Below are 13,312 nucleotides of genomic sequence, written 5' to 3'. Positions count from 1 at the left end.
TTATTGTATAAATTTTGATAACACTGATCTACAAAATTTTCGGAACAGTTACGTTAGTTTGTGTTTTATAAAATATTATTTATGCTGAAACAGAAAATATAATCAAAAGTGCTCTATCACGTCACGATTTTGAATTATCTTTGTTTAAAGATTCTTATTATAGCGTATTTGATGTATAATAGAAACGTCAAATAGATTCGTCAAAAACAAGTTTAAAAGCAGTGTTATTGCATAATCCAAACAAGAATCCTTCTATATCAGTAGCGCGTACTGTTGGAATGAAAGAGACATATGAAAGTATGTCATTAATTCTGAAAGCAGTCAATTACGACGATTATCTGTAGCGACCTCAAAGTCATTGGTCTTCTTCTCGGTCTGTAAGGTGGTTTTACAAAATACTGCTGTTTCTTATGTTTGCGGGACAGTAGTGCAAAAGTTGAGCATTAAGTGACTAAAGAGTGGCCAAAAAGAGGCACTTTAACTCCTGGACAAAACAATATTAAATATGTTCCTTTAGTCAGCCATCAGCATGTGTTTTGCCACCTTTACATATAAAATTAGAGTTAATGAAGAATTTTGTCAAAGCACTGAATAAAAAAGGAGAAGGCTTTAAATATTCAAGAAAAGTGTTTACTAAGATACCAAATTAAAAGAAAAAAATATTCGTTGAACCTGAAATTAGAAATTTATTCGATGATGAAAATTTTGTCAAAAAGTTACATAAAGTAGAGCTAGAGCAGCGTGGGAGTCATTTAAGAATCTGTAACATAAGCGAAGTGTTAAAGAACAAGTAAAAGAAAAAAACACTTTACGAATAATATTGAAAAGTTTCATCGAAATTACAGAAAGATAGAATTTAACATAAAATTTTTACAGATTGTTGATGGATAGTCTTTACTTGATCACTAGAGAACTGAATCTATACAGAATTATCGTATACCATATCAAGCTAAAGATAGTCTACAAATAGTCAACCAGAAAACATGTAATTAGTACTAGCAATTAGGAGTCCAAATATTGGCTTTAAAAAAAAAATTGTTGAGAGATCAATTAATTTAGCTGCTAAATGCTATTTTATGTATTTTGGAATATTTTTATCAGGTCTGCATGCCTAATCGGGAGATAATATAATGACAATGATTATGAATAAATAGTTAGATATGATCTCTACACACAATATTTATGAAAATAAGATTTAGAGAAAAATAACATTAAGAAGGTTACACGTAAAATATATATTAAGATATACATTTAAAAATATATATCTTAATATATATTTTTAAATACATAAATGCAAGTATATAAATGCTGTAGTTTGTGGCGGTTCTCTCCGTTTGTAATATCACGCGAGAACCAACCGACCGATTGCTTTCAAATTTTCAGGATACATTTTTGTTATCCTAGGGAATGTTATAAGTTATACATCGAGGCCCTAGCTCCCTTGGGGGTTAAGATATTAAATTTATCCATTAAAGAAACAAAAATTATTTCTTTCACTTCATTATATTTCTGTCACCAAAGCAAAAGAAATACAATGAATTAAAATTGTTTTTTCTTTAATAAATATTTATAAAATAATTAATATTCTCACACACAACCATGGCGATAACGAATGCGTCAGAGGTCCAGGGGCCTCCGCCCCCTGGCTAGACCAGGGGCTATAAACGTCGTGCAATAAAATACAAATTTCCTGGTTTGTCTTGATTCGTTACTTTTGTAGTCTGGTGAAAGTAGAGATTTTATTTTTAAAATAAATGGTTAATCAGTGAGTTTTTATTAATAGTTAAATCACTGATAAAAAATGACTATATTTACTGAAAAATATGGATACATTTTTTTTTTTTATTATTTCTGTTATATTAATTAATCTGCTAAACTTTTAAATCAATTAAACATACTAAATCCATCTCTTGTATTAGGTTATTGGGCAGAGAAAAAAGACTACGGGTGATTGATGATAGAAGTACGTACGCTAAGTCTAGTACAGTTAAAGTTGGAAGGGATAAAATAGGGTGAAGTATAATGCTGCGAAGGGAGATCTAACACGCCCATGGAGTTACAGAAGGAAACCCGCTGGGGAATAAAGGATAACGTACTATAGAAGACCGGTTGTTAGCTGATCCAGGACTATAATAATTGGTGAGGTACCGAGAAAAAGCATACTCTATATTGTATGATGTATAGTGCAGTATAATTGTTTGTAAACACAAATAAGTCGCTCACCAATAACAGTAGTTAACTGCGAAGTCCGATGTGTCGCATCGTAATGCCGATTGAAATATGACAAAACATAAAATTCATCCCACATAACGCCCTTACAAAATCTATTTAGTCAAACCAACCCCCTTAACTAAGTATTATTGTAAACCCTTCTTTACATTAATATTTGTGTTTTAAACACCTGCTACTATAAACTTAGAACAACAAAATCTAAACAATAACTAGTAAAATTAACTAAAAAATAAATTCCCAAAAAACTAATAGTCTTTTGTTTTCTTTTTAGTTACCTAAATTTCTACTTTTCGATACCAAATTAAACACTTCTTGTAACAAATTAACCAAATTGTAATAATAACCTCAACAAATCAAATGGCAAAGAAAAAACCTGCGACTTGATAAAAAAAGAAAAGAAATAGAGACATCCCGATCTAAGGTTTTCTTGAATGTGGTTTAAAGACAAAAATTGTGGTTTTCAAAGACTGCGTAACACTTAACATAAAAAATATATGCTATTTTTTACGTTGTAACTACACATCTTTTAATATTTTGGTTTTTTTTGTTTTAATTTTTTTCTACCAACACTATTAGGAAAACTTTTGTAGTTATCATTTTCATAAATATTATTTATACTTTAATTAATTATTTTTTATTAATTTTTAAAAATTTTCCCGTCTAATTTAATTCATTATTAATTTATTTATCTGAATGAGTATTTTTCGAATGATAATTGGTTTTATAAAAACCAACTAAGAAGACTTATCCTAACAGTTCCAAATAAGAGCAACATTTTTATCTACATATAATTTTGAAAAAACTACCCGCCCCCTTTTTGCTCGCTTAGTGAACCCTCTAATCACCTCAAATTTTGCGATTAAAGTTTACATAAATATAGCAAGAAAATAAAGTCGTTCGTTCCTATGGAAATCGATCATTATTGAAAAAATTCGATCATTATTTTCGAGTAGTAGAACAATTAGAATCAAGGGAATAATAATATTGGGAAAATAATTATGATAGAGAATTAACAATTTTAGAAATTTTTTATTGGAACTTTTGACTTCATACCCTTCAAACCTATCGAAACGCCACAGAAGAAAATAAAGAGTATTGGTAAGATAACTCCTGCAGCCAAAAAAAAAAACCATTGTGGGTCGGAAACACCTGAATAACGGGAGCTTCGTCTACAGGTGTCCCCTGCGATAACATCTACACAATTAGTTGGCGGTCGAACAGCACATTCAGCTCTAAAACTATCATTAAATCTGCAGGTTTCAGAATAGCCTATTTGCAACGTCAGAAGGGGCTGCGGTCAAGTGTAAGTGGTCAAGCAGTGTAAACTAATCGTGTGGGACAAATGTAACTTGGCTCGCAAAAGGGCACTAGAAACGCTTGATCGCCCTTTGGAAGATCTATTAAGGGAGTAGGGGAATTATGAGCGGTAGTGACAGGAGATTTTCGATAAACCCTGCCCGCAATTCCGCGGTCTACGCCAGCTGATGAACTTAACGCCTGTCTTAAGTCATCAGCCTTATGGAGACATGTGCGTAAAATGAATCTAAAGACGAACATGCGGGTTCACTTACGAGAAGAAACAAGTACAGAGCAATTAGTACAACAGTTGCTGATACTTGGCAATAAAGAATTTCCTGTAGACCGATCTAATTTCGTTCCCTCAAATTTCTGCAACATGATCTCTTCATTCGAGGAACTTATAGCTAAAGTATTCCCGAATATACCTGCACCAATAACCGAGCAAAAGGGCTATTTTAGTTTCAAAAAACGACAGCGTTAAGTACACTAACGATCTCATACATGATATGCTTCCCTGTAACTCTATTATTTATTCATCCACTGATACATTAATGGATACAAGCTTTTTATTACTCCACAGTGTTTTTAAATTATCTGGAACCTCCGGGAATCCTGCCACACGAGTTGATTTTAAAAAGTATTCCTATCATTCTATTACGTAACACCTTCCCGCCAAAATTGTGCAACCGAACAAGACTCATCGTAAAGAATCTACTGCAACGTAATAGAAACCACGATCATCACGGGGAATGCCTTAGAAAAAGACGTATTTATCCCTCGCATTCCGTTGAAGGATATTTGTATCCAGTGACACAGATATCCCTTTTGATTTCAAAAGATTGCAGTTTCCCATCTGGCTTGCATTCGCTATGACTATCATATGGGCAATAACTTTCTGTGGCAGGCATCAGTTTGGAAAGTCCACGTTTATCGCACGGCCAAATTATATGTAGCATGCTCAAGAGTCGGCACGCCAAATAATTTATTTGTTAGTTATTTAAAAGCTTCACAGTAAAAGCTTTGAGATAAATAAAACTGTTGTCGGTATGTCATCTAACAACCCCTCTTCACCTCTTATAAATACATAAGAAATAAAAGTATTTAAATGATCCCCTTTGTCGTACTATGCGCAAAACCCGGGCAACTCCGGGTATCCGAGCTAGTCTTTAAATACAAATAATGAAATATTTTTAATAAATATACAAATATAAACACTATATATATATATATATATATATATATTTATTTATTTATAAATGTGAATACTAAAGAACTATCACACCATTTATCATCATATAATGCTTGGAAAGTGTTGAATCATGTCAGGAAGATATTTCCAAACGTAACAATAGTATAGAAAACTAAAGTCTTACTTCATTGTTCAGAAATGAAAGACTTTCATACAGGATGGGTTAGTTAGCATTAGAAACGATGATTAAAGCCGCTGAATTTTGAAAGAGTAGATAATAAAAATTCCGATTTGTTTGAATACCATAAATAATATAAAAATTCCATACTTGTTTTATTCCTATTTAAAGTAATATATTTATTATTTTTTATGTATCTAAACAATAACAATATTTATATAAACATTAGAACAAAATTTTGCTGTACCATAAACTTTTAATAAGTAGATTACTAAAATATTGCCATCAATTTTATAAAAACTGAGTGTTTACTTCTTGAAAAAGCTGACAACAAAATTTCCTGAGATTGGTTACTTTCCTGACATTAATTATTTATTCTTATACAGTGGAAAAATAATGAATGGTACATGAAAATAAATAAAAAAAGTTTTAAAAGATTCCAAAAAATCAATATTTTTAAACTTTGATCTGCTCCCCCATCAAAAATATTGCTTCCAAAGTAATATTTTTGAGTCACTTGCACCACTACTACTACGCCTAGGAAGATATAAAAAAAATCTGATGTGGACATCACACGACTTCCTTGTACGCCTATTAAATCACATACACACTTTTTTTTAAAATGAAAAGTACATAAAATTTTACCAGTTATAACTTCTGATATTTTTTCATATTTTTTTTATTTTTATTGTTATTATTGAATAATTATTTATTGTAATTTTTTTTAACTCAGGAAAATAAGTACCACTTATGATATATCGTTGAAAAGCTCTCAATGAAGACTTATTAATGCAGTTAAGAAAAATTCCAAAATCCAACTTTTTTTAAATTTATTTAGGGCTTTTTTGGACACTTTTGGTCCAGCCGATTGCAACCAAAAGGGGAGGTGCACAACTACATGTTACAACAACCCTAAATCCAAAATTTCAACATCCTACAGCTAATCGTTTTTTAGCTATATACATCGAGATATATACGTATATAGGTATGTACAGAAGGTACGTCACGCCGAAACTATTCAAAATGGATTCAGGGATGGTCAAAATGGATATTTCCGTTGAAATCTGAAAGCCGAAGTTTCTCGCGATCACAATACTTACTTTACTTCGTACAAGGAAGTAAAAACTTGGCTAAAAAACATACAATAAATATATAAGTACCGTTTTTCAGTATTTGGGGAAGGGACGAATTTTGAGCAAATTACAAGCAAATTAATATAAAGTGGGGTTATGTTCGCAAAAGTTTGAAAAAATTAACCCCCAAAGAAACTATCTACCCCACTGAAATATTCACCCCTAAAATTTTACCAAAAAATTGTGCCATATGCATGAATACATGAATCTCTGTACAACATTTTATCAAAATCGGTTAATCCAGTCAAAAGTTATTAAGCTTCAAACACGTCAACATACCTGTCTACGAATATTTTCTTCTTTTTTTGAGGTCCCTGGGTCATGAAACGTCGAGAAATGAAAAAACTCTTACCCCATTTTTTGACCGATTACTTCCTCTTCCAGCGTAGCTTTTTATATGATTAACCTCCATCACTCCATACAGTAAATCCTTACTCTGTAGACGGACTGAAGGTGGTAGGCAGTTGGAATACTAGGGGGAAATGAAATGCCCAGCAGAAGTCAGACGACTTTGGTATGCTTTGGGACAAAGGCAGAACCAATGAAGCGTGACTTTCTTGAATCAACTTAATGAAATTAATTGAAATAGAAATTGTGCTATCTATTTTTTTTATATAAATATACTTCCTATGGGACATTTATCATGCACGTACCATATTCACAATTTCTTTTTTAAAGCTTCTTTATTCAAACCTCCAAAAATCTATTCTGTCCTCAAAGAAGTGGATTACCTCCTTACATCTCGCGATCGGTGAAAGGTCATATCTTAGCCAGGGAAGAAAACTTTTAAAATCTCTTACCGAGTGGCCTGGGACTCTGAATACGATGTTCGACTATGTATTATGTTTACTATGTAGCCATCGATAAAAATACATCAAGTCTCAAACAGTTCTTCTATTCTCAAGATACGTTAAATTGAACAATCTTCGAAGATATTCTCTGTAATTTCCGGTGGTAGAATGGTCACAACATATCTGGAAGCCATGATAAGAACCTTTCTTGGACGCATTCGATTAAATTAGATGAGTATTGCCTATTGCGGTTCCAGATAACAGTGGAAAATTCTAAGTGACATCTAACTGCTTAAATTGTATTTCTTGTAAAGCAAGATACAAGTATTAATGCCCGCACATAGCTGAAAATCACAAATAATAGCAGCACAAATATCACTGACAAATATCATGAATAAAAAAGACACAAGAATGGATACTGAGGAACCCCAAACTTCATCGAGTATGACCGGATGACATTCCACCATACCAAACATTAAAGATTCTTCCTGTTAGGTACGATTTGAATCACTTAACATATTCCTCACCAAAACCAAAGCTTCTATAATAGAAAATAGTGAGGAAGCTTGTCGAATGCTTTTACTAAATCGAAATAGATCGCATCGACCTGCTTCTGCTGTTGAACTGAAGGACTAACGGTGAATAGAAAGAAAGACAGATTAGACGACGTCGATTTATCACACAAGAATCCGTGTTGGTTTAGGATTACTTTACGCTGAACATGGCCGTATAATGAGTGTCATGAATCATTCATGATTCTCTTTCAAAAACTTTAAATACAGTACAGAGCAAAGAGATCAGGAATTGATCCAGAATAGAAAGGACTCTGCGTTTAACAAATGCTCGTTTCCAGGTGTTAGAGAAAAAAGGGTTTCCAGTTGAAAGGGTGAGGAAAAATACTGAAAAGTGTAGGAGTTAAAATACTACCAAGACCTTAATGACAAAATTCGGTATCATGTCAACACCCATAGCGGAACGTCCATAGTCCATGGCTCGCAAAATGTCCTGCGACAGATAAATAAGGAGGGAACATCGTAACTGCCCCACTGTATGAGCAGGCAAATGAGGTTTTTAATAAACCACGCTGAATACTTGGAGGCTTTTTTACCGCTAGAGAAACATGTTTATTGATTAAACTAGTAATCCGCTTGGATTAAGATAGCAGCCAAGTCCACATACTGATAAAGTAGAGCAAGTTGCACGTTGCACCAAGACGCGCTAGATAGCTCGTTGTAAAGTCCAAGATAATCTCCTCTCTTAAAATTTCGATACATTTCAGTGTCAGATAGTTTAAAATATTGAAACTTCAGGATGTTAATTAGGAGGTACATGGAAAGCTGGCTTAATGAGAGTTTCATTAACGAGAGAAAGATCTGTGACGCAGTTGCTGAGCACAAGGTACAGTATGTACAAGTTAATCATCCTGTCGTCATTATCGTTTAGGTAACCCAAGTCGAAATTCAACTATAACAGCTCGTTTGTTTCTCGCATAAAAGTTTGCGCATGGCGAAAAGGAACGGGTAGACCAATCCATACCTGGTATATTAAAATCACTAAGCATTGTAATGTATAATGTAGTACTTTTACGATGGTGAGTAACGATTCAAAACAGCTCTGGAAAACATCTTAGGATACAGGAGGCGAGAAATAATGATTAGCGACAAGCAAATTCCTTTCATCCAAACGAAGAATTTCCATCCAGATCACCTCCTCAGTCAATTCCAAATTTGTTTCTTCGGGTGAACCTATACTCTTGTTCACCGCAATCAAGGCCCCCTTCACTCCTTGTAACAGTTTTGTCACACATGCGGTCAGTTCGGAAAATATTGAAAGAACTCGGAAAGAAGTCAGCATCCCTGTGTACGTCTATCTAATAGGTCTCCGTCACAGCTACAACATTATAATCAAAGTCGATCAATAAAGAAAACAGTTCATCCCTCTTCGTTCTCAACCCCCGAACGTTTTGTAGTAGATGGGCAAGTCTTTCATAAAACGGCTATAGAAAGGCCACACACCACTGGCTTCACCACATTGACTAATTTTGCACTTTCTACAAGCTTACCAAAGAAAGGAGCCAACAAGATACCCCTCGGCCAGATAGCCGGGTCATTGAGACCTCATACTCCAATACGAGGACTTCCAAATTAAAAGAAGAAATTGTCGATGTCTTCAGATTGGAGCACATCAAAAGAGAAAATTTATGTTCCCTCATCAGATCCGTAATATCTGTAATATTAAGAGACGGATTAAAGCGGGATATAAACAAGGCCTTCCCTTTTGGATGAACCAGCTCAGACCTGTGTGGTGTATTCTTCCTTCTTATATGGGGCAAAGATCTGATCAGATGTTCTGCGATATAAAAGGTATATGGGAATACTTGCTGCGCTGCATAAGAGATGCTGCCTTCGGATTTCGGCAGCTTTTCGTACCATCTCAAGAGGCTGCAGAGGAGCTGGCTGTTGTAATGCCAATTGACCTGCTAACTGCTCACAGAAGGAAGCGTAGAGAATTAAGGATGCTTTCTTCTTCGGAGAAGAAAAGATTGATTGTGGCCAATTTACAAAAGTTGATGAATACTTGTCAAGAACGGTGGGATGCCGGAGAGAAAGGCCGATGAACTTACCGTCTGATTGGGAATGTAAGGAGTTGGTGGAGTAGGACTGGCGGATCAATTGATTATAGTCTTACGCAGTTCCTGGCTGAGCATGGTGGTTACAGATCGTATCTGTTTTGGTTCGCTCTTTACCATTCAGACCGCTGTCCGGTTTGCGATGTGAAGGAAACTCCGTACCATGTCTTTTTCTGTTGTACGAGGTTCCAGGATGCACGGAAGTGCATGCTGGATGCCCTGGGTCGGGTGGACATGTTCAGACCTGAGGATTTTCAGCAGACAATGCTAAAGGGTGTGAAGCAGTGGACTTTTATTTCAAATTATAATAGAAAAGCTTTAGAAGAACTTAGTAAAACAGAAAAAACTCGTAGGAGACGGCGAGCATTGGCGCGGCCTGCAAGGGAATGAGGCGTCAGAGGGTGCCGGGTTGAACAGGTCTGCGGCTGAGTGTATTGGAGGCCCTCTCGAGCATGAGGGGGGTCGCTTTGATGCGGTGAGGCCGTGGACACTCCGCTCCTGGTGCCTGAGGGCGTTGCTCACGTTTTTAATGATTATGGCTGACGGGCGTGTAGGTAAGTGATAAGTTGGTAAGTAGTTGAATATGTGTGTGAGCGCTTATCCCCCCTCCTGAAGTAATGTTTTATTAGCGGTTTCCCAGGAGGTGGTGTCACCAGGAGTGGAGGTTTAGTCGGTAGTGCGCAGGAATACATACGCATTTTCTGTAACAGCTTGCGGAACCTGTTAGCAAGTACGACACTGCTTCAGCGTCCGTAAATGGGGTTCCTCCACCTCAAAAAAAAAAGGCCTGGAAGCTATAGATTCAAAAGTCAGAGTTTTCGGTCGCGGTCGTGAAACTTGAGAGCAAGGGTTTTCTCTATCACGCATAGATTTTCCCTTCGCGAACAATTGCAGATCAGGTTTTTTATTTTTTGGAGAGGCAGACATTTTTCAGGTATAGATAAAACACAGTCAACATTTACAATATTTCACAAATTATCAGCTGCATTCAGATTGGAATCGTCAACATCTTTATCTAATAAAATTATTAATATCATGTTCAGAAGTTGCCGTTTTCATAATTTGTTTTTAGTTTTTGTTTTGACTTTCACATTTCTTTATTCTTTAGGCATGTCAACAGGTTTTAAGAAAATCTTTTTACAGCTAATTCCACATTCCGTATTGGAATTCAGTGTCTGTTTTAATTCACTCCTCACAAAGATGCTTGATTTCATCTTAGATACAAGATAGTTCATCACGAAAGTGCGCATAACCTGATGAAAACCTTCTGTAATAAGGTTTCTTTTGCTGATATGCATCTGTAGAAAAACACTCACTTTTCTTATCAGTCATTGCATTAATAGACTCGTCTTCAGGTGCAGAATCTTCGTTCTCATGGACAGTTCCGATAATTCTCTCTTTATTCAAATTGGAGGTATTCTTTACCAAGGTGTTGTAATCAATCGAAAATGTTTTAGACAGGCCAGTATTACATTTAAAGTGTTTATTGATCTTAAAAATGGCAATTTCATCGTCATTCAACTTTAAGCATGCAGCATAGTTTTTATCACACATTTCGTGCAGAAAAGAGATTTTTGCTTACTAAAAAAAAAAAAAAAAAAAAAAAAAAAAAAAATAACTAACTTTACAAATGGGATAGCATCCGATAGGATTTATCGGTGCTACCTAACAACTGTGGCCGCCTAACGACAAGAAACTAAGGGAGAACTACAGTCAGAATAAAAATATCTGATGTGTACAACACATGACTTCCTTGTACGCCTATTAAATTACCCATTCACATTTTTTTTTAAAATGAAAAGTACATAAAATTTTATTTCATTAATAAATTCTGATATTTTTTCATAATTTTTTTTATTGTTTTATCGAATTATTATTTATTCGTAAATTTGTTTTTACAGTCAGAGGTTAATAATTAATATATTTAAATTAATTAATAAATAAACAATTAATTAATAAATCAATATATTTAAATTTTAAAAAAGTTAAAAGAAAAAAAGGACATGAATTCCGATTCGAACCGATGTGCCTTGTAAGATCTAAATATTTCATTAATTAAAATTTTATTTGGCTATAGTCTGGAACCAATAAAAATAAGTATCACTTATTTTTATTGGTTCAAAACGGATATTCTGTTGAAATCTGAAAGCCGAAATTTTTCGCGATCACAGTACTTCCTTTACTTCGTACAAAGAAGTAAAAAATGAGAAATGAAACTAGAATAGTTAACAGCAGCCTCACTGGCCGCTGAGGAAAGCGGTTGATCGCGATTCAACCCTACCGCAAAATAAAGGTTGAAGTGCCTTGCAACTTATCCGCTGGAAAAGCCCAGGTACTGAAAACAGATGGAAAAAGTGTGGCTCGCGTTGCTTTTAACCTCTGTTTTCTAATTAACATCTATCCAAATGAGTTGCGTAAGTAAAGAATGCATCTTTTTTATTATGTTTTATTATTATTTTAATTAACTATTTATTTTAATAACCTTTTTTAGTGTATTTTAAAAATTGAATAATGAATTTATAAATTAGCTCAGAAAATAAGTGTTTATTTCTGCTATAAAGTAGTGCTACTATTTTTATAACATCATAGAAAATAAAAAAAAAACTGGCACAGTATTGCAAGACTTTCCCGGTTAAGCCTATCAATGGTCACATTTCATTTTACAAATTTGTAAAAAAGTAGTATTGTAAAATCGTATAAAAAATTCTACAAATTTGTAAAAAAAAAAAAAAAAACAGTAAAATAACAAAAGTAAAACAAAATTGTAAAAAAGGTAATAAAATCGTAAAAAAATTCTACAAATAGCTTTGAAAAGTCATTATATGTTCTTGCACGATTTTACCGTATTAAAAAGACTCTAATAATAACGCTAAATTAATCAAAATTAGTTTTGTAAACATTGAAATCGAAAACCTTTTCCGAATTTTTTTAAAATTTGGCAGCCCAAGTATCAAGGGGACATTTTTTTAATTGATTACGGTAATTTACAAAATGAAGCATCAAATTTCCAAATTTCGAATAAAACAATTTTAGATTTTAGGGATTTCCTTATTCTGTGGGGAAAATTAAAAAAAAAAAAAAAAAAAAAAAAAAGTAGAAAAACTTTTCTAAAAATATTCATACATAGGTTAAGCTTAATAAATTTGCAAGTAGATTTTTTCTCATAATCTAAAACTGCCTTCAATAAATTCTAAAATAAGAAAATAAAAATTTTCAAAAAAAATTCTTCATTTTAGATCCGGGTTCATTTTTTTTTTAAATTGTTGATATTTCTTGATAATTTTGTATATATGAAGTATGAACTTTACGCAAATGTTTGAAAAGTATCTAAACCAACGGGAAAAGAACAAATATTTCAATTTTAAGAGATGGGGGTTGATTTTTGAAAAAGGGTTTTGGGTTGTTTATATTCAAAACTGTTTTTTTTTGCTATATCCTTCCACCCCCTAAATGAATTTTGGAAAAAATAATATGATCAATGTCCCATACATAGAAATATTTGAGCCAAATTTGAAGAAAAACAGTTTGATCAATTCCGAGATAAAAGGCGAAACGCACTGTGAAACACACATATATACACACCCATAAATATGTTTTTTATAGTTGAATCCAGAAACATAAGGATTTGCAAAAAAATGCGATTTTTGCTACGATTACCGTGCTTTCCCCTTTAATATACCTATACTCACTGGGAAAGTAATATCACAGGAGAACAAAGTATATTTTTATCTTCCTCTCTCTCTAGGATCCTTCTATGCCCTGTTAAAGGCCATGTTGAACATTTATAGTAGACCCCTGCATTCATACATTAAAAAAATTAAAAAAAAGAGCAATCCTTTGCTTTTAGGGTGATAAATGACT

Source organism: Lycorma delicatula, chromosome 1, assembly GCF_047948215.1.
Source record: "Lycorma delicatula isolate Av1 chromosome 1, ASM4794821v1, whole genome shotgun sequence".
Taxonomy (NCBI): domain Eukaryota; kingdom Metazoa; phylum Arthropoda; class Insecta; order Hemiptera; family Fulgoridae; genus Lycorma; species Lycorma delicatula.
The sequence above is the reverse complement of the archived record's forward strand: the minus strand, read 5'-3'. Positions refer to the sequence as shown.